Source organism: Numida meleagris, chromosome 3 (genome assembly GCF_002078875.1).
Source record: "Numida meleagris isolate 19003 breed g44 Domestic line chromosome 3, NumMel1.0, whole genome shotgun sequence".
NCBI classification, from domain to species: Eukaryota; Metazoa; Chordata; class Aves; order Galliformes; family Numididae; genus Numida; species Numida meleagris.
Genome location: NC_034411.1, coordinates 47683152 through 47705075, shown reverse-complemented (window position 1 = coordinate 47705075; position 21924 = coordinate 47683152). Strand labels below are relative to the sequence as shown.

The 21924-nt window shown below is 39.4% G+C and overlaps 1 protein-coding gene and 1 long non-coding RNA gene across 4 annotated transcripts in view; both read right to left on the bottom strand.

Moving 5' to 3' along the window:
• SASH1 (SAM and SH3 domain containing 1) overlaps positions 1-21924 on the bottom strand; it is a 540276-nt gene that overhangs the window by 435867 nt on the left and 82485 nt on the right. The window lies entirely within an intron of this gene.
• The window catches only part of LOC110395262, an 82891-nt gene continuing 71505 nt past the window's right edge, over positions 10539-21924 (bottom strand). Inside the window, exons 2-4 of one of the 2 annotated variants that reach the window (XR_002436269.1) lie at positions 11441-11494; positions 11302-11348; positions 10539-10755 (exon numbers count right to left, since the gene is read on the bottom strand). This is a non-coding gene — a long non-coding RNA (uncharacterized LOC110395262). Of the gene's footprint in view, positions 10756-11301; positions 11349-11440; positions 11577-21924 lie in introns of those variants that run through there. The other variant, XR_002436268.1, reaches the window with a different exon arrangement.

Here is a 21924-nt window from a genome sequence, read left to right as displayed (position 1 = left end):
TCTATCATGTCAAATTTAAGCTTCTTGTCATCACCTTCAAAGCTCTAAATTGTCTGTCACTGTTTCCCCATTCCCTTGACCTTATACTGCTAGTTCCCTACAGCTAAAAATGTCCTTCTTGAACACTTATAAAGTGATTAGTTGTATGACTGAGGCTATCACCACAAATAAATCATAAACACTAAAGACTGCAACAAATCTCACTGGCTGTTTCCCTCCTACCCCTGCAAACTAATTGCTATAGCCTAAACAATACTGAGGTAAATTTCACTTCCTGGTTGATGACAACAAAATTTCTACATAATTGGCCTCAAAACCTCTCTTCCACAGAGTAACAGAGAAAATTACAGCTTGGGACTGAAACAAACAAAAAAAAATGTGCAGAAACAAAACACAGAATGCACAGAAAGTTTTTCACAAACTGAACTGAGAGCAAAAGGACCAATAAAAATTCTCTTCAAAGGATGCATATACAGCAACAAATAAAAGCTCTTCTACCTCTAACTGAAAGATCTATAGAAGGGTGGTATGCCTTTATGCACATTACATCGCACCAGGAACTAATTGCTTTTCTTCATGCTTCTCTGCAGAGAAGCCCTGTGTTTCTCAGGTACGCCAAACATGGAAGAAAATTTCACACTACTGCTTTAAAAGATTATCCCACACAATAGTCTATTTACTTTATGGGCTCTCTCATCTTCTCTGATCTAAAATTCCTATCTGAGAAATCCAGACAGGGTAGAAGTACATTGCTATGGTTCCAGGCTGACTGGAAGGAAAGCCCTTTCAAAACTATAAGAGCTGCAAATCTCCTTGCTGTTTTCTTCATCAATTTAATATTAACAGTTTCCCATCTTGGTACAGATACTCAGCACAAAAACTTATTTTAAATAAGGTTTTAGCAGAAAACCAGATTCCTAAACCATAAATGCTGCCAAAAAATGAGACGACGGTGTTTCACCATCCAACTCTTCTACACAAAGGTATGTCATTCTGGATTGGAGAGGAGAGCAAGCTGGCTTACCAGTGGAAATGGTCCATATCTGCTCTGAAGAGTTTTTCTCTTTATATGTTTTCCATCTTTATGTGTTAATTGAGACAAGCTAGTTCTTCACTAGTGTCATAAGCCTGCAATATGTCAACATCTGTAGCAGATTTAGTCCCTTTTTCCATAGCCACTATTACGTCAAATACATGCTATATTTTGATCATTTCCCCACTTGCACACTCAAACACCCATGACAGCTCAGCACAAAGGGATGACTGAAACTTTTGTGGATTCCAGCAAATGCCACTGGGAGATCTCCTTAGGCCACCACATTGCCCTACAGCCTGTGCAGTGCCACCTTGCTAGTGAAAGTATCTGCTGTTCTTACTAATATGCTCTCTTCTCCTTTTATTCTCAAATAATTCATGCTCACAGTGAAGTCAGGAAAGGCAGATGAATCGAAAAGGGAAAGCATTCCATAAAATCTATTACCCTTTGTTTCTGTAGAAGCTGTAATTTTCAAAACCCCACCACAAGTTCACAAAGATCATAAAGAACAACAACAGCACAGCCTGGCAGGTGCAGGCTTCCTGAGCTAATTCCCAGTACCCCACACCTCTGTTTCCTGACCTATGCTTCATCTGTGCCTCTGGTTGCTGGGGAGAGGTGACACGTTATGATCCGAGCTGATCTGGCACAGGCTGCTAATGAAGGAGGAGCTTTGGGCGTGGCCAAGTCTCACCATGATATCAGTCACTTCATCTGCCCCAAATCTTCCTTCGCACCACATCAATCGCTCACCTGATTTTGCACTAGGTAGTCATCAGAAAAGAGGCCTGAGAAAATCAACCAAAGAATTTTCTGGTGAACAGGATTAAATGAAAAGTCCTGTGAGAGTGACAGCTGAAGCAAAGGTGATTGGTAAACTGTGTGGTTAGCAAGAGATGGAAGGAGCAAGGAGAAGATGAGAGGACTCTACATTGCACGATGAGCTGTAACGTGTAACTGCACCTCCAGGCTGCAGCTCTGCAACAGGCTAAACAAAACCAGCTACTTGTCCCAGTGATGTAGGTTCGGTTAATACCTGAACTGGCACAAGTGAGTGGGACAGGACAGTTCAGCCGTTATTCCATCAGGTTAAATTCCCATTAGGTGCTAACAGGATCTTCAGCATCTGGCTCTCTGAACCAGGAGCTTCTCTCACCTGCATTCTTACACGACCCAATTCAGCACAACTTCAAACTCCATCAGGTCATTAAGTGCGATCATAATACAAAAATACAGTAAAACATAACATAAGATGTAAAAGTGAACATGTTTCTTGTAACATTTGCTGAACAGTTGTATTTACTCCTTCAATGGCCATATCCTTAGCAAGTGATAGCATCAGATGCAGCACAGATTTTGCATGGAAAGTAGCTCAATGTATTTGACAGACCTCCCACAGATTCAAAATGAATTCAAAAAGAGTCCAATAAGAAATACTTACACTGTGGAAGATCTGCAAGACATCAGGAAGAGAGCCATAAATCCTTTGTGCTTTGTAAGACAAATAGGAAAGATAGATCAACCTAAAGTGCACTAATGTAGCAACATGTGGGAAGCTGTTTAGGCTTAGCAAACTGATGCTCTCTTTGTGACAATTTCTAACTCTTTTTGCAGCCTCTTCAAAGCTGAAATAAAATCCGACAGTTTTCTTCCTACCATATGTAGAGATAATGAATCTATCAACTCTCTTGAGGCAGCCACCAATTATCTCTGACATAAGATACAACACACATTTACTCACACAGGCATAATTTTAACTATGGGCAAGAATAATTAAAACTTTGGAAGTTACAACAAAGGACAGAACAGCTCATGAAATGAAAGATCACTACAAATGGATTTGAGAACTGCAATGCACTGTTTTCCTCCTGGCTGTATTAGTGGTAATTAAGGATGTTCATTTAGAGACATTCAGTGCAACAGTATGGCCCAATCCACCTCTGCACAGCTTAACTGTTTGCAGATCCACTAGCACTTAACAGATCTGCTCCCTCTAGATCTCACGCACTCCTCTAAATAGTTTGGTGCCACTTTGAGCTCACACTTCTTCAGTTCTTCCCTGAGTGTAAGCTCCTCTTGTTCCTAATTTCATCCATTATAGCTGAAGAAGGGGTTTATTTAATCACAGCCACCATATTCCAGAGTATGGAAATTTTAATTCAAATACAATAATAATGAAAGTACTGGGGTTGCTAATTCCTGCCTCATTTCATTGTTTTCCAGGTTTAAAAATACATAATGTTTTGGGCAGGCAGAGCACCTCTTGTATTCTTATTCTCCAGTCACCTTTGCACAAAGATAGCCAGCCATGCCTTAAATGCAGACTGCCACTCTGACATGTATTAAGGCTGAAAAGCATCAGATGTCATCAGTTATCAGTGACGCTTCCACAGAAAGTTCACTGTCCCAGCTAGCTGGGCCAACTTGTGAGAGGCAAGCCAAGCTGGTGTTCAGGACAGCAGGGACAAGATGTCAAGGGATCCTCTCAGCAGGTAAACTGTCTGCAGCACACTGTCTTGGACTTGGCTCTTGCCGTAATAGAAGTTGGAGAGCACAGTGCAAGATGGAGTAACAGTCTGACACAGGCATAACGTACTGTCCTTCTTGGAAATTGGTAGTTTCAGGCCTGTGTGACTTACAGCTAGACAGCGATTCCTACTGTGCAACTGAGGAGAACCATCCCACCTCTTCCTTTTTATCTTTATCTGGGCTATCAAGTTCTCAGGCCTGCATCACAGGAGAAGCTTAGACTGCTTCTCCTCATTCCTCACGGAGCAGATGGTTACTGCAGATAGGCAGAACTTTGCTTCCAAACTGCTGTGTGTGCTAGCCAGGCCTGCTCAGAGAGCAACACACACAGTTTGTATAGGTCAGCAGTTACCTGGGAGCAAAGAGAAAGCAGAGAATAAGACACAGCTGACTGATGTGCCTGTCCCTGCTCACATCACCTCTGGCGCTCAGGCAGCAGCAGACTACCATGCTGCAGTGAAGGGCTAAGTGTGCACAGAGGAAAGTTGGGGTCTATTTCCACAGTAGTGCTATTGCCTCTGCAGGACAAGCAAACATCACGTCTTTGGATACACAGGGTCTCTACAAGACAGATACAGATCGGGAGCCTGATACTGCAACCAAAAAGAGTTACAAAGCAATGATTTTCATGAGACAGCATGCCCGCACTACAGCTGAGAAGCACAGCTCCATTTAAAATTATTTTTAATTTTCCTCACCCACTCCCTGGAACTCATGAGTGCATGAGACCCCTGAAGTCAGAGTTTCCTGGCACTGAACACTGAGCCTGCCTGGGTTATGCTCACTTTGGAAAGTCCCTGACGTCAGCATGATGGGAGCTTTTCAGGCTTACTTGAAAAAATGTTACTTTTAGTCTTAGCTCTACTAGACAAACTCCCCTCAAACCATTCCACAGTGATAAACCCATCATACGTTTGAAATAGACATATAAGTTAACATTTGCTTCATAAGCTTACTACATCTTCAGAAAGGCAATTGTTAAAATTTATTTTAACTACCTTTAGGGCCTCCTATTGTTAGAACATGATGAAAGGGAGCAGGTTTGATGCATAGTTCGGAGGTGTGTGCCAACTTATGTTCTTACCTGACACGGTGACTAGAGGGAGAAGCAGAATCATAATTAACAAACTAACTGAATGTTGTGGCAGTGCTAATTAGACACTGCAAAAGCTGATTTAGCTCCGCAACAATTTCCACTGAGGTAGTCACTTCAAGCATTTCTTAAGAGGTCTTTCTGTTAATTATGTAGAAAGGTTCCTGGTTTGCCCCTTGATATGTTGTTTTTTTTTTTTTTAATTTATCATTGTTGTTGGGTTTATGATTTTTTTTATTTGTCATAATGTAGCTAAAAACTTGCCAGAAAAAAAGAATAAAGACCAAGGTGCTCCTTGTCTCATTTTCTCTGAAATCAAAACAAACTCAATCCTTGACAAGTCAAGCTTATTTAACTTGTGCAGAATACATCCCAGGCACGTTTAATTGTGGACTGATTTAATACACTCATCCACAGAGCAAAACAGGAGTTCAGTCACTGCTTCCACTCTATTCTCAGAAATGAGTTATATGAAAAACAGAAGTTTATGAAATTATGTATTTCCTACAGGAAGAGAGAAGGAAGCAGATCCAAGAAAGTGAGGCAGATCCAAGAAAGCAAGACAGATCTCTGTGAGAGAATAAAATTGTCAGACTTGTAGACCTAATGTACCAAGCACACAAGATATGTCATGTCCACAAATTGTTGCACTTGTAGCTGGCATTTTAGAATGAATTAGGTGGGTGGACGGTTAAATGACAACAAGTACTGTATATCTTTAGCCCTCAAGGAAGATACTTCCTCAGATTCATTTATATGTCTTATTCTTTTTCTTCTTCCTCCTTCTTTTAGGTAATAAATTTTTCCAGGAAAAGGTCAGGCTAGCGTGACAGAAAATCATTCTGATTTGAAAGCTGTTAGGAGTCATGGAAGTAACATCTCCTGCTATATTCAGCCTGCTGGATGTGTGCAGAAACCTTCACAATGCAAAAACATGGGGGGAGGGGGGTGAACAAGAAGAGATAGAAAAATCCCCACAAATAAAGTTTTGTCAAAAATACAGCCAAGCACAAAAGGAAAGGGGGACAACACCTCTCACTGATTACAAATCCTCCTACACCACTGCTTGTCCCACTTCCTACCAGAATTTCCCACATGAAAATATCTATTTCTGTATTTTGGAACATGTTGGCTAAACACATTTCTGAGCAGCAGTAAAGGTTTTGCAAAGCACAGACAGCCCAGTTGTGAGGTGCCATGAATCTCTTCCTTCAAAACGCGCTGACCACAGAGGTGAGCTGACGCAGAGGGGAGATAAGCAGCAGGGGTTCAAAGCGTGCGATAACGCCCGGCTCTCGCTCCAGGACACGTACAACAAAGCTTCTTCAAAGACTTATTTCGCCACATTCTTTACCAAACAAGGAAATCTCCTCTATTCTGCGAGTAAAGGAAATGACAAATGCGAACAAAAAAAAAAAAGAGCTGGTTGCGGACTATTCAACCTTAGATTATATTACTCTGAACTGTTAATTAAACTCTTTTTATAACACTCTCCTGAGTTTGCCTGGGGCGATACCTTTAAATTACCTTTTAATGGGAAATTGATGTGAACAGCATGCAGCCACGAGACCAGGGAAACATGTCCCCATTCTGAGGATGTCTGCGGTACACATCAATGGACAAGCACGGTGCGTGTAGGACTGCTGCCTCTATTCTGGGCCGTGTGAGGAGCAGCCAATTAATTGGCTGTCAGGAAGCACACGCGGCCCTGTAACACTCGGATGGAAAAAGGAAAAGCATACAAATCAGAGAAAAGAATACAAGATAAGCAGGTCAACTATCACAAAAGTGAGAAAAAGAAAAAATGCTACTAGAAGTACACAAACATAGCACTTCATACTTCCAGTTTACTGTAGTTATACTGAGGTGAGCTCGGCCAATACATTTATAAAATGACATCCATTGCACAGATGCCTTTTAGAAACATTTCCTGATTTATAATTAAACGGCAACCACTGGTAGCAGACAGCCACTTAAAACCACGACACTGTGTTAATGAGATTGCTGAAGTGATGAGCTGTTACAGAAGAAAACCAAGACAAACAGCAATGACTTTATTTTCGGTCTTTAAGCTAGGAATGTGGGGTAATGCTGAAAGCATCCTGTTTCATTATCACGGCTGCCTCTTTTTGCAATAAATACAGGTCTGATACAGCTTCAGCATCTTCCTGCTTTTCTGTCGAAGACAGTGTTTTCCACCAGGTCTGACCTCTGAGAAAACCCCAGGAGAAATGCAGAGGTTTAAGAAACAAGGTCTGACTTGATAGATATTATGAAAAGCTATCTCAAACAGGACACTACTGGGATGAAATGAAGTTGAGCTAAGTTCTGCCCTTATGTTATATCATAGGAAAATCAGTTTTCACACAGTGCACAAATACTTTCAGGAGAAGGATGACTCAGAACAAGAGAACTCACAGGAAATATTAAGAATTCTATAATTTAAAGAAAAGTATCAGACTTTTCTTATAACAAAAAAATTTAAAAAGCAATGTGAAAATAAACACCTTGTTTCACTAATGTTTGAGGTCTTGATTGAACCTCAGCAGCAATGCAAATCAGAACAGCCATGATGGGAACTGAAGTATTGACAGAATTACAGATCAGGTCAGCGTTCCACTGCTTAGACGTTCCCAGTGCTGAGGAAGCAAAAATAAAATAGCTGCAAGCAATAATTCTGAAACCGTTTTTTGAAGTACATACTCAGCTACAGGAAATCCTCCTATCCTTACCTGAAAAACTAATACATCGAGTAAAAAAAACAAAAGTTAATGAATTTCTTTTTGAGGCTGCAGGGCAGATCTTACCCTTTATTAATAAGATTATAAACCTAAAAATCTTGTTCCCGTTTGAAGCTCATAGCAGATGATATTTAGACAGAAATCACAATAACTTCATCAGTGCAGCATCACGCTGTGCACTTCTGTTCTCAGTCATTTCAAAATCATCACCATGATTTTAACTAAGAAGCACAAAGCTAATCACAGACACTACAGCAGAAGCAGGCCAAAGATCACAAACCCGAGTGCCTTGGTTCTGCAACAGCAATGGTTATGAGGTGAAGATGGATCACAATGAAAAATCTGCTTCATTAAACATGTCTGACATGGCACCCATACCTTCAGTTTGAAGATACAAGCGCTGATCATCAAATAAAAACTAGATAAATAACCATTTTACATCCAAAATATTTTTCTCTTCTTTAAGTAGAGCCAGCAGGAGAGGGAGTAATGATCTGCTATTGTAACGGGTTATCAGCTAATTGCTACAGTCTTAGAGGAAAGCAGCAGCAATGAGGGAACTGTAGGGATGGATGGGTTGCATCCTGCTGATTCAATGCAGCTTGAAGAAAAACACTTTATTTTGAAGTAGGAATGGAAACGTTCATGATGGATAAATTCCTTCCCATTTCCTCAAAGATGTGATATTTACATGCAAACAGTGTCCTCAGGAATGACCACATCCATACTGTATTTCAGGATGCTGACATCTTACCTGATTTTTAACATTCCTGAATATGACCTGGTTGAACCGTATTTGTCCCTATTGATGCTGCACAGTAACGGCCAACAAACAGCATTCCACTTGAGAGAACCTCAGCAAAGCTAATTGCGTACCATATAATAAAAACAGTAGGGGCCAATTTCACCTCCTCAGAACGCACCCTCCTTCAGACCTCCTTCCACTGACCACCCCTAAACAAGGAAAAGTAAATGCAGTTGCTGAGGGTTTAGTTTCACCCAATAATTTTGAAGCAGACAAGCAGAACATTTTACTGCACAAAATCCACAATGCACAGCTGGAAATGAAAAAGTAAGTACACAACACTTAAACTTCCAAATGATCAAAGGCATATGGAAACACCAACGAGTATGTAAACATATCCTGTCAGACTCTAAAAGAGGTAATCTAAGAGGCATCCTTTCACAGAGGGGGTTATCTGTATTGGAGTCTAGCCCTAAAACAACATGATTTTGCTGTTCACACTCATGCCCACTAATGCTGAGAAAATGGCATGAAAAGAAGAAAAGGAGTCTTTACTTTACTTTTACAGCAGGCAAACGGTTTTGCCAAGGGCAACACTAAGAAAGTAATTTTCAATAGACAATCAGTTATAACTGTAACAAGTTTTTTGGACTCAGCTCCAGTTTCAGATTACTTTAAAATGTAATCAAGCATAGTTGATTACCTTCAGTTACTTTTTCTTACACTGTACATTGGTACACATTCAAAAGAAAGATTGCTGAAACATGCAAATTCTTCCTTGCTCTCTTCCCCTGGAAAAGAGGAAGATGCACAGAGACAGAGGCTGCTGCTGGTTCCAGTTGTACTGCATCACTGCATCATTCAGCTGTACAAATACAAGCTACAAAATGAAAAAATATTACTGATATTCCCAGAGCACCTAAGTGGAACATACATTTCACTTATACATGTTTTTCTTGGTTTTGAATGCTGATGTCCACAGAGCCTTTACAACAGGATTTCAATTTGTTACCCTTGTGTGGAGAAAGACTGGGGAAAGGAAAAGGAGGGAGAAGGGACACAGACTATGAAACTAGAAGCTTACCCATTTCATATTGTTTTTAGTCAGGACAAATACAGAGCACAAGATTATGATATCAACATGATATTTGGGAGAAATTTCTTCAGCCTCCCCCGCCCCCCTTTATCCATCCTCTTCTCTAAATCCCCTTAAAATCCTCTGCTGACACAACTACCAGAGCTTGACAATGGTGTAGACAGAGCATTACTGCAGCACTATTCACAGCTGTGGATTTCACAATTCATTATAGAATGTTGCTAGGCATATATACTGATTTATACCTTTTTTTTCACCTGTATATATACTACTTCTAATACAATTCATTTTTGAGCATGATTTACAGGTACACACAAAACTGCAGAATATGTATTTTTAAAACAATATTTAAGATCTTTAGAACACACACAGCCTCAAAAAGCTGCCTTCAGGAAGGACAGTGTGCAGAGATGCCACAGCCTGACAAGGAAGAAGGATGTACGTTGCAGGGCATCTCACATGGCACGCAGGTGTACTCTGCTCTCCCCTCTCCTCCTTCCCAGTGCTGCTATAGATGCTCAAAGCTTGCATCCTCTTACTATGTATATGTGTATATATGTGGTTATCTAGACAGTTTGTGGATATCTTATTTCTACATAATGACGTTACAAAGTGTTTTGGGATGCCATATACCTTCAGTCTGCTAAGTTTAATAACTGTACTGAAAAGATTAGCAAAAGTATCAAAAAAGGAATGACGACCTGAATTTGAAGTGCCCGCATACGTTTTTGAATTCCTGCTGTTCAACACATGCAAAGAATTTTTGAACATCTCCAGGTTCAAAAGTGCTCACAAGTACTACAGTTTTCCACCTGAGGTTTAATTTGAAGGAATAGTTTTCTGATTCATAGACTATGAAACACTTGACATTAATTAAAAGAAAATATTTAGCTTAAGTTTCTTCTACGTTTTATCTTAATGCATGTTCTGACTCCTTCTGCTACACACACAAGGGGAAAGATGAGGGAGGCACGCAATACTTGACGTTTTATCCTTATTTCATATTACTCATTTTAAGATTGAGATCTGAGGGATTCAAGCAACTAGATAGTAAAACATGGCAGAAAGCCCAGCAAAGCTTTGCCACTACAAGAAAATAGTCTTAGTCACTAGAGGGAGCGTCTGCCTTTATAGTCAATGAACAGAAGTTTCTATATGCCTACAATATATATATATTAAAATCTCTCCAAATATTAAAATATTTATATATTAAAATAATAAATATTAGATATATATTTATATATAATTTTATATAATAATATATACATCAAAATAAAGTTCACTATTGCATGGCATAAGCTCTAAGTCATACCTTTCTCACTTTTTGAGCAATTATCAAACAACCTAATACCACAGCTTGCATTGTTCAGGAAATGACAGCAATGACATTTTATTTTAAGGACACAGCTTCAGACTACTACAATGCAGACAGATCCACGTCTTGGCTAGCTGCCTGGACTCGCCACGAGAGAAGGGCATTGCTGGGCTGTGATTCACCCGATCAGCTCCAGACATCTGTCAGAGGATGAACGTGTGAATCATTTTCTAGAAGTGCTACTTCTCCAAACTGCAAAGGTGGCTGAATTCAAATGCGGACGTGCATACCACAGATGATTAAATCACAGGATCCCCACCCAAAAACATACATAGGGCTTACTAAGCAAAAATGTGTGACAACACTATAGTGAATACAAACTGTGGGGAGAGGGAAGATGAGAGGGCATATAATGTTAGGTCCATTAAAATGAAGTAAGAATGCTGAATTACCAACACTAAACTAAATTGTTCAAAATGGAAATGACTTTCTTGTGGGACAACTTTAAGAAAACTTAAGAGCCTTAAGAAAACTCAGTGGCCAACTCATGAGCATCATCCTCAGTGGAGGACTGTGTCAGCTGATTACCCAGAGCACAATGACATCACAAACCAATGGTAGTGTTTCCAGTATTACAAAGCTCCTCACTATTGCTACATGCAACAGACTCAATAAAGTAAAAGCAAAAGATAAAACAACAATTCCATATTACATACAGTAAGAAACAACAGAATCTAAACACCTACCAAGCTTGTATTCAGATCCATTTGAAGCATCAACAGTATTTTTCCCCCTGAAAGCAATAGGAAACAAAAATTATCTGCTACCTGTGCTTTTCAGCTGTGTTACGAGCCACCTTGCTGCCTGGCAGGCATGCAGGCTTACCTCAAGGAAGGCAGCCTTCACCTGTCTGGCTGGATGCTGATACCTGAAACACCGCTGAGAAACACAGCTTAGTTACTCTCTATATATTTTAGTAACCATGGCATTAACAACAGGCATGATGCTCTCAGACTGTGTGCCAAGCCACAGGACAGGAAATTCTATTTTCGGTTTCATCATAATGGAATTGCTGCAGTCAAGGACATTAAATTACATAAGTTTTGTTTGTTGTGCTTTTTTTTTTCCCCCCTCTCTAGAATCATCAGTCACATAGGACAGGATGCAAGTTTTGGGAATAAATGTTATCTCCACTTATGCCTTTGAAGTACAGTGACTGAGGTTCTCTCTCCTCCTCAATGTGACAATATTTGCTCCCTTTTAGACAACAACCACACAGTGCAAAGGCAGAACTGCAGTAGTATCTACAGTTTTCTTCCCAAATGAGGAACTCTGGTCTATCCAGTTCTGAGGGGATAGTGGATCAGCTGTTGCTCTCACCATGGCAAAGGTGCCTTCATGTCAGTAGGAATGGTCATTGTTCAACCTGATACAAAAGCACAGTGCACAAATTCCCATAAATTCTTCTGACTGACAACTATTAGCGAAGCGAAGTCAACACATGAGTTTTAATGAAATAGAGAAGGATACGAGGAGCCTCCAAAACTCCTCTTAATGGGAATGCTAGCTACGTTCAAAGCTGGAAATGCAATCCTGCTACTTCAGCACCTGACACAGATGAAAAGAATTCATTTTATAAAAAGGACTCTGAACACTTCTAAATTTCTGACCTCTTTCAAGTGTTTCTCTCTGCCATTCGAGCATTTTTGCAGTAGTCAAGTCACTAGAAAACTAATAAAAGCACTTATCATTAAATTAATAATAAAAAGAATAAAGAAAACCACAAAATAGAGCTTAAAAGGGTAAAATTGTTGAGATTTAGCAGATACAGAGAGTTTCATAATATAAAAATACTTCTCTTTACAACTAAATTTCCCTTGTAGCCCTGTTGTTAGTCCCTTTGGTGCTGCTGTAACAAGGCAGCGGGAGATTCCCACCTGCACTGAAACTTGTTAGTCACGCAGGCTGTCTGAAGTTCAGGGCACCTGACCAGAGCTTGTGCGAGTTCTGGGAGAAGATGAAAAAAGAGCAACGGGAGTAGGAGGAATTAGTGTGGTCTAGACTTGTTCCAACATGAAGCTGCTGCACTCAGAGACTCATAATTCAGAGATGAACAGAGGTGAAGAAATAGCCTTTCATCTTTCACACTTTCTCCGTTTACTCAGTCTGAGCTTCAGCAAAGACAGAAGTGCCAGGCCCCTTACATTATGTTTGTAGCAAAGTGAAATGCATGCATGAGGAAAATATCTTTTTAGAGTGCTGTGTGAGCTTCGTTAAAGTCATAAAGCTAATAATGATCTGAAACATTATCAGCCACCCGGGTGATTACTAAAGCTCCCCTTTTTTATTTTGTTTTCTATGGAGGTTGGTTTCATGTACTTGAGAAGTTAATACATTACATGTGTGTGATCAATAATGTGAGTCCATTTAGAGACTGTCCTTTCATATTCTATTTCAAACAAGCCATCTCCAGCCAACTAAAGTAATCTTCCAAAGGGTTTCACAACTGAGACAAGTTATATTGCTAGCTAGGGCCTAGATTCACTAGACACAGTGTGCATAATCTCAGCAACTAAGACCCACAGCAGTCCAAATCTCTGATTAACTCCTGTTTACATGAGATCCATCCTGTTGGTCACGGTACCAAAGTCTGAGCTCGAGACGATCACGCTACAAGCATGAATCTCTAAAGAATCAGACAACTCTTTTTTTCCCTTATAGAAGAGCAACATAAAATTTTCTGCAATCAGTAACATTGCACTATGAAAGCAGAACAGTAAATCTACGAAATGATTGTTTCCCATTGCTAGTTGCTTTTAAAAAGCAAGCACAACTTCCTTCTGTAACAGCTCCCCAGGGATCTGCTCTTTTTTTTTTTTCCTCCGGTCATTTTTTGTCAAACTCTTTCTAAAATATGCTAATTTAAAGAGAACAGAGACAAGGACATACATGAAAAGAGACTGGTTCAGATTAAGAAGCCGAGTTTTGTTTAACTGGAACTGCAGAAAATCAGCAGCTAGATCCACGAGCTGTGCCAGGTGAATTAAGTAGTACACTTGAGTGGACTTGGTCCAGAAGAAGGAAGGTGCACAAGTCACCCATCTCCTAGTGGTCTAATAGCTTACAGGCTACTCTAACTCACAGCACCTCCTTCCTCCAGGACTACAGGACAAGTTCATACCCCAAAACAGCCAGAGCAATGCCACCATACAGTCCACAGCCTTCCCCCCCATATACAAGGAACTGTCCAACACATGAGTGGTAAGTCAATTACCCATACTATGCATGTCTTTTCAGGCCTTCTCTATCCCTTGTGCTTTGGGGAGGCAGGAAGAAAACAAAAAGTAATATACACATCTATTTCAGTGCAACTGAATTCCTACCACATATACAGAACAAGGTCTTAGTAGCTATACAGGCATGGTTTAATTATTATTATTATTTTTTTTTTAATTTAATGGTGAAATCTGGTAAGGCTGTCTCTCTTCAGAAGAATGATACAGATATTATATTTCACCAAACATTGACAACTAGAGTAGAGCCCTCCGAACCAATGTGTGAAATGCTTGCTGTCTCAGAAGCAACCCGTGAGTATTACCAGTTCATAAATATATATTGTATTACAAATGAAGAAAATAACTGAATAGAAGAATCGAATCAGTGAGATCAGTTATTTAAAAATATTTTAAAAGGGAATTAGATAATTCCACAGGGAATTTCTTTTTATGTAAGCAGGCAAAGATAACATAGCAGAATAGTTTCTACTTCCTCATACTTGAATGTAGCATTTGTGTTTGGATGACTTCTAAGTTCTGTAATTTACAAGCCAAGGTACAAGTGTATGTAAAGGAAGAAGGCAGAATGAGCTGAGTTGCTGCAAGAGAAAAGGGAGCTATGACTGTTCTGTATCCATTCACATACCTACTACAATACTCAGTGAGCCCACATCAGGTCACACCTTGAATACTTTTCTCTGTTTAAGTCTGGTGCGATAGTGTTCAGTTGTGACCGCTCCCTCAGGCTATTACTTCGAGCATGCCACCTACTTCTTGCATACCTCCTTTCAGATTGTATTGAAAGAGACAATGTTAGAAACATAGGTATCTATGCAAGTTCTTCCTGTCAAGCAAGCTGATCAGCTATTTGAAGCCTAGCCTTATACTTCAAAATTCATAAACCTAAGAGAAACAAATGAATTAGCTTGCCTTAAAGAAGTAAGAACGTTGTTAAATCTATTCTGTCCATGCAAAATGTTCCTAATTTAAAAAGGCATCCACAGATCACCCAGGGACTGCACATCCTCAAAAAACACTGGACATAGTCACTTGGCCAAAGAATCCACATCAGCTCAGCATCACAGCTGATGGCATACTGATATGTAGCTGTCAAAAAGAAACACACACTAATCCTTTATTTTAGGCTGCTGAATCCTGGATGTTTCATGAAAACATCAGAAACCTGAAAGAGGTAGAAAAAACTGAAGTCAAAGGCTACCCTGCTAGAAATCTAAACATCAGCAAAAGCCACTAAGCAAGTGAAATCACATTTCAAAATGTTACTTTCATTCTTTAGCTCAGGTAGCAGCACTCCAGACTTCCAAGTTGGTTGACAAGAATGCAGTTCTCCACCTTTCAGCCCCTCGTGTGAAGTGAATGGCAGGAAACAAAACTGCTGATGAGCCTTTGTGCAGGATGTAGCATACAAGTTGTAAGAATAATATCAGTAAATATACCGATTATTTCTGATAAACAAAGATTGTAATGAGTGAAGTAAATACAGCTAAATTATTTACTGTGAATATCACATGTACTTAGTTTATCTACTGGATTTTGTCCTTGCTGACTGTAGGGAGCTGTATCAAAAGCGTGTTTTATAGATACTGAAAATCCCTAACCAACTGTAACCACATGCGTAGCAGGCAAGTTTTCTGAAGTTCAGAAGGCAAGGCTAAGATCCATAAGATAAGTGTGATACATAAACAAGGATTTAACTGGAATCACCTCTGTGCCCAAGGACATGATGCTCATATCTTAGCCTTGTGCCCCTGATACTGTTCTTCAAACCTGAAGAATGTCAAGCGCACAAGGAAGGTTTTCAGACACAGCGTGATGATCCAGCTCAAAATGCAATAAAAGCGAAATGGAAGAAGCCAAATTACTAGAATCATAGGAGAAACTTACGAGTTGTCCAAGCATCCCTATGATGAAATCACCTTTGCGTATAAAAGGTGAAATTTCAGACTGAAAGAAGTTACTGGAAACCCCATAACATCCGTTGCTCCTTCATTATCTTTCTACATAAGAAATTAATCCAGGCTAGTGAGGACATTCAAAGAGCATGCCTCAAACTAGATAGGTTATGGAAAGAGGCACACAACGAGGTTGTTGCAGAAAGTGACACAAAGTCTGCGACTGTATATCTTACAAGAAATATGACACAAGAGTACAAAGGAAGCAGGAGGACAGAGCTGAACTTGGACCAACCTTTCAAGGCAGGGGAAGAACAGGGCCTTTGGTCGTATTTCTCTTATTTTAAGGAGAAAAAAAAATGGTACTGTAATCTGTGTATAACGTATCACTGTTATTTAACATTCTGCAATTTAAATGAAAACAAAAGCAGACTTTGCAATTCAGTAACGTGAGGTTCTGAATTAATGGCAGTGAGATGATGAAAGGGGAATACAAATGAACGGGTTCAGTACTAGAATTCCTATGAACAAAGATCCAAATATTTGTATGAAAATTTCCAAAAGCATCTGTTTCACTCCGTTATCCTTCAGTAAGGATTAGAAATATATTACCATTTTCTGACAATCCACTAATGTGTATCCTTATTGAAACTAAGTGTTTTATTACAAAATGAAAATATAATTTATCAGGCATTTATGAGTAAGAAATTATTTTACACTTTCTAATCTCCCTCCCACCCAAATACCATAAATGTATCATCGTTCTCCTGAGAGCACATCTCTAGTGGAATATAAAGATGGTGCTTACGGCAGCATTTTGAGTCAGTTCGCAGTTAATCATATGTAGAACTGTTAAAAACTAGGGGACCAAATCATTTTTAAACCTCCCTCGTGCACTCTGTAATTGTACCATGGGAGTCTGACAGCCTGATGAATACTGGGTCAAAACTGTGCAGAATGCACTCTGTTTAGGTGACTGAGAAGATAATCGTAATAACAGCATGGAAAAAAGCAAGGGGAAAAAAAGGTCTTTGAAAAAATAATTCTGACTACAGGAAATAAAGACATGTTAAAGAACATTTCTCATGAAATTCAGCTCTCAGGCCAGCAAGCAGAACCAAGGGTTCTAGAAATCATACACCTGTTCAGACTAGCAGAACACATAGGGGCCAATGCAGAAGGTTGTGTTTAACACAGCTCCTTACTGTCATACCAAAACAGGATGCAAGTGTTGTCTCCAACATCTCATGAAGTCTAAGTCTTTCCTCCATTTCTGTTTTGCTGTTGTTTTTTTCTGTTCACCTATTGTGACTGTCTCTTAACTTTTGAATTCCCATTTGATAACTGTACGTAGGAGCATATGTACTCCTATGTTGATATTAAAGGAGGACCTCCACGCTCTGAACATTTCCCCTCATGGAATCCACTGTGCAGCTTTTCCTCTTTCAAGCCATAGCTTTAGGTACTCATGAGGAGGGCAGGAGAAAGATACCATGGAATTAGCCCCATTATCATATCATGAAAGCTGTTACTCATCATATAATCTTACTGCAAGAGAGGGAGGTCTCCCAAGTGATGATTCCACATTCCATTTTCAAAAGTCTAACCCTTCTAAAATAGAGTAACAAATCCTCAGAAGACGAATACAAAACAAGTGGGTCCAATATCCAAGTATAAAAGGTGCATAAGTTGCTGCAGTGCCACAGAACAAGAGCTACAGTGTCCTTCCTTCAGAAAGAATTACCCAAAGCCCTACAGTTTAGACTCTTTGCCTATTTCCAGTGCAAGAAACCAGCAGAAGCTGGGTTTTGTTGCTTTGATTTCAGCACAGTACAGTTTGCAGGGCAGCTCCACCAGCTCGTTGTGAGCAACCTTCCATGTCTTGGCTGACAACCAATCTGCATGACTTCAGCTGTCACAAAAGCCTCTGAAAGCCACATTGATTCCTCTGCTGCATCAGATAATAAAAATACATCACTCTCCTCCTGAATTTACTTAGATTTGAGCACAATTTGTTTCTAACCTGTTTTCTGCCACCAGCTTTCTACCATTTTAGCACTAATTGTCTATAGATACCGTAAATCATATTCACTGCCTTGCCAAAGAAAAAACAAGGGTGCAAAAGAAGCCTAAAATCAAAACTAATTCACTTTGGAGACCTGTCATTGTTACAATGGGAGGTTTTACAATTAAGTAGCATGGCTTTAAGTTTAAAGCAGTACAAATCTGTTTTTCTTTTCTTCCATATTGTATAACAGTACAATAAAATGAGGAGTAAAACCATCAGTTTGTTCTCCCCGAATATCCATTATGTCTGATCTTTTTTGCACAGTACCTGGCTATTAAGTGTGGAAACTCTCTTTTCAACTTTTGCAACATTAACAAAATGAAACAAACAAACAAAACTCATTAATGTTACTTAGTCTTTACTTTTCACATTTTGGAACTAAAAGGAAGGAAAAAATGTTGACAATAATACTCAAAGCACTGTATTTCATACTTCAGAAACTGAAAAAGAGAACAGCTCTAAAAATCTGACCATGTCACACAAGTGAAAAAATGTGTGTGTACTTACTACTCAGCTGGCAAAGAAGCTGCTTGTGTGAATGCCAAGGAAAATTAAATAATATTCATTTGGAAGCCATTCAGGATTTAGTTTCACATGATTATAATGAATTAAATGCAGCCAGGATTCACAGCATCGAAGTACTCAATCAAAATAAAACAATGAGAAAATAGGCGAGCGAGCGTGATGATTTAAATATAAACAATTATATCACAGAGTAAATAATTTTCAGTGACACAGCCAGGGAAAATAGGTGAAACCCTCCATTACTCATTTTGCCTTTCGGTGTTTTTGCATTTACTGCAGAGCAAACACCATTTGTTTGAAAATATTTAATACCACATTAAAAACTGGAGTGGAGTTGATTGACAGAGAAGGACAGGGATTAAAATCCCCAAGGTTTACTAGCCTAAAGGCAGTCATGACAAACTGCTGCCAGTTGCCCAGAGCCTGCACGGCTACTCGAGCACACAACCCTCAAAATAGTCGTATGTGGCTGAGGACAATCCCTGCTGTGCAGAGCTGAATTTCAAACTGGGCTCAAGAGAAGGGAAAACATCAACACAATCACACACCAGTCACTCACATCTTACATTCATTATCAGGTTTTTCAAAGGAATCCCCAAGGTGGCTATATTTCACAGAACTGAAGGTTTAAAAGAAAGGAAAGAAAAGAAAAACAAAGCAACCCTTTCCATTCAAAAGTGTAGTTATGCTATTTCATAAAAGCAGAAGTCATGAAATAACACTGCTTAAATTACAAGGGAAAAAAGTTTTTAGAAAGTGAAAAATAAACAGAGTAGATAACTGAAAAATTAATATTAACAAGAATAACACTGCTATCAGGCAAAGGAATGTCATCCAGTACATAAGTAAACAGCATTCAGCTAAGAATCTTCTATGAATCAAACCCTACAGGAAAACCTGCAAAGAATTTTTGACTTGCTACATAGAAAGCACAGATACCTGTCTTGCCCTCTCTGCTGTGAAAAGTCTACGTATCACTGCAGCTAAATGCACTATATCAGCAGTAGGATGTGATATGTTAATATCATCCAATTCCCAGTAGTTCAGCAGAACTGATGTGTGAATAAATTTCAGCTCTGTACATTGGGATGATTAATAGAGTCTAGAAACATAAAATACACAGTTGAAAAAATCTTTCTGAATTGAGAGGAGACAGTAGACAAGAAGACACCTTAAATGATCTATTTGCATACCAGTGGTTTTTGAGCTTTCTGGTGTCAGATTGAAATTTTATTTACTGTGGTACCCCAGAAAGAAAGGGGTGAGAAAAGATCAGAAAATACTTAAGAATTTTAGTGATGCATGTACAACTTATTTCTCTGAGAAAGCTCACAGTAGTCAAAAAAGGCTACCACTAGCTCTTGCAGATAGAAGGCGTGCCAAATAAACGCACATCTGTGACTGATATTTCAGTGGTGTGCATGAGAACAGAAGTACAGCCTGGGAGCTGCTGTTGCTTTCTCTTTATTTCACTGCAAGACATGAGCAGCCCAGCTACACTGCACTGTCCTTGTGAGCAGCTTTCCTCTGCATTGCCCTTTCTCACCAGTGGGAAGTATTTCAGAAACAAAGCTCAGATTTAAACGATTAAACAGATCAGACTGGTTAGCAAGACTGACTGCTGCCAGCAGTGTAACTGTCACCACTCAAATCTATGAATTGCCCGTCACTCTCACAAAGGACACAACCAGGGCCTGCCGATTGCCACATTTCAGGCACAGATGGGAAAGCTCCCTCCTTCTGCTAATTGACTGGGAAGAAAACTCATTAAATAGCATTTTTCACCTGTCACAGTCCACGAGCAAACTCAGCAGCCCTCTCAGCTGCCCACCTGTTGGGGAGGGCATGGCTGATGCTACGACAGCTTCTCTCCTGCTACCAAAAAAATGCCCTGTTGCTTGACATGAAGAACAATACATCTTCCCTCTGACAATTAAAGCCCTGTAAATCACAATGTCACATGCATGTTAAGTTCTATCTCCACCAGAGAAAGTATTCTAAACCCTGATTTTCATAGGCAGTAAATAAGAAATAAGCTAGACTATGAGTTCTGCATCTTATTAAGGCTTTTTTCTCTTCTCTCTTTTAAAGCACTGTCAGCACACTGAAGCTTCATGAAAAGATTTTTTTTATATATAAAAAAGAAAATGCATGAATTGTTTCAGCGTGACTTTTCTCTTTTTCGTAAAGTAGGCCCATCACTGTTATTAGGACTTAATGGAAAAGAATGTAGAAGATAATACTGAAGGATTTTATTCCTGTTTTGTGCGCTATTTTCTTAGCATGCTTAATTGAACAGCAGCATAATTTTGCTAAGTCAAACAATCCAAAGGCATCTATGACAATAGCATAAATCCATGCTCAGCCATCAAATCCTTAATTTCCGTGTTACACTAATTATAATAAACAGAATTTGGTTTGTGGCATTTGCTGGAATGGTTATAGTAGATCCCAGACACCTGCGTTTCTTCACTGGGTTGTAAAAATGGACAGCAGACTTAAAGGGCAGTAAACTTAAATACCAAACCTAAAAATATTGAGTGATGTGTTAGGTCCAAATAGAGTAGATACATTCTACAGAAAAGAACCTACCATCATAATTGTATATTCTCTGAAATAAACAACACCGGGAAAAAGAAAATAAAACAAAACTAGAGCTAGTAATCTCACAAGAAATAGTAGAAGAATCAGGAAGAACATAGGGTTCCACTTGAGGAACACTGTGAGAAAGGACAATGAATGGCTTCAGGCAATCTCAGAAGTAGATGGGACACCCCCCACCACAAACCCTGAAAGTACAGTGCTAAAGAAAATTCCACCAGTCCTCCATCAACTGGATCAGTGAAGTGGGAGATTGGGGATAAGATGAATCTACAGTCAAAACTTCTCCCACTGCTGCCCTTCTCCCACCATCCCAAAGAAACCCCCCTTCCCCCTGCCCAAATACTTGCTCAAACCACTGTACATCATGGCTGGTCTCTCCTGCACACAGACCTGTCCTTGAGTGTTAAATTAATGGAGTGGTAGGAAGAAAAGAACTTTACTTCAAACATGCGCTGCTTTCAAGAACTGCTTAATGTCCCATATGTTTTAAGATCTCCATGCCAGCTCTAAACCACAATAGAATTTTCTCTCATAAGCACTGAAAGAGATTTTTCAGGATATTGACAATGAAATTGAAAGAAAAATCAAGAAAAACTGTCCTGAAATAAATTCTTTTGCAATAAGAGGTGCCATATGACATGAGTTTTAAAAGGACTGGTCCCGAGACCTCAGACTCTTATTTCAATGTTTTTTTCCTATGTCTTGTCCTCCTCATCCTGCTTGGTAACAAGGCCTAGTTTACTTTCTGTCTAGTCATGGGTCAAGATCTTGCTGTAGAAAACAGAATGCACAACAGAAGAATAGCCCTTCCCTTTAAATATTATCTACAGAAAAGGAGGGGCAGATATATTAGAGAGATTGAAGTCCAATAAACAAAGTTCTGGGGAAGAAGTGCTGATCAGCCCAACAGACTCCTAGCAAATCCACTTTTGATAAAGGGGGGATGTGAGGGAGAGCAGGGAAACAGTTCTACAGATCTTCATG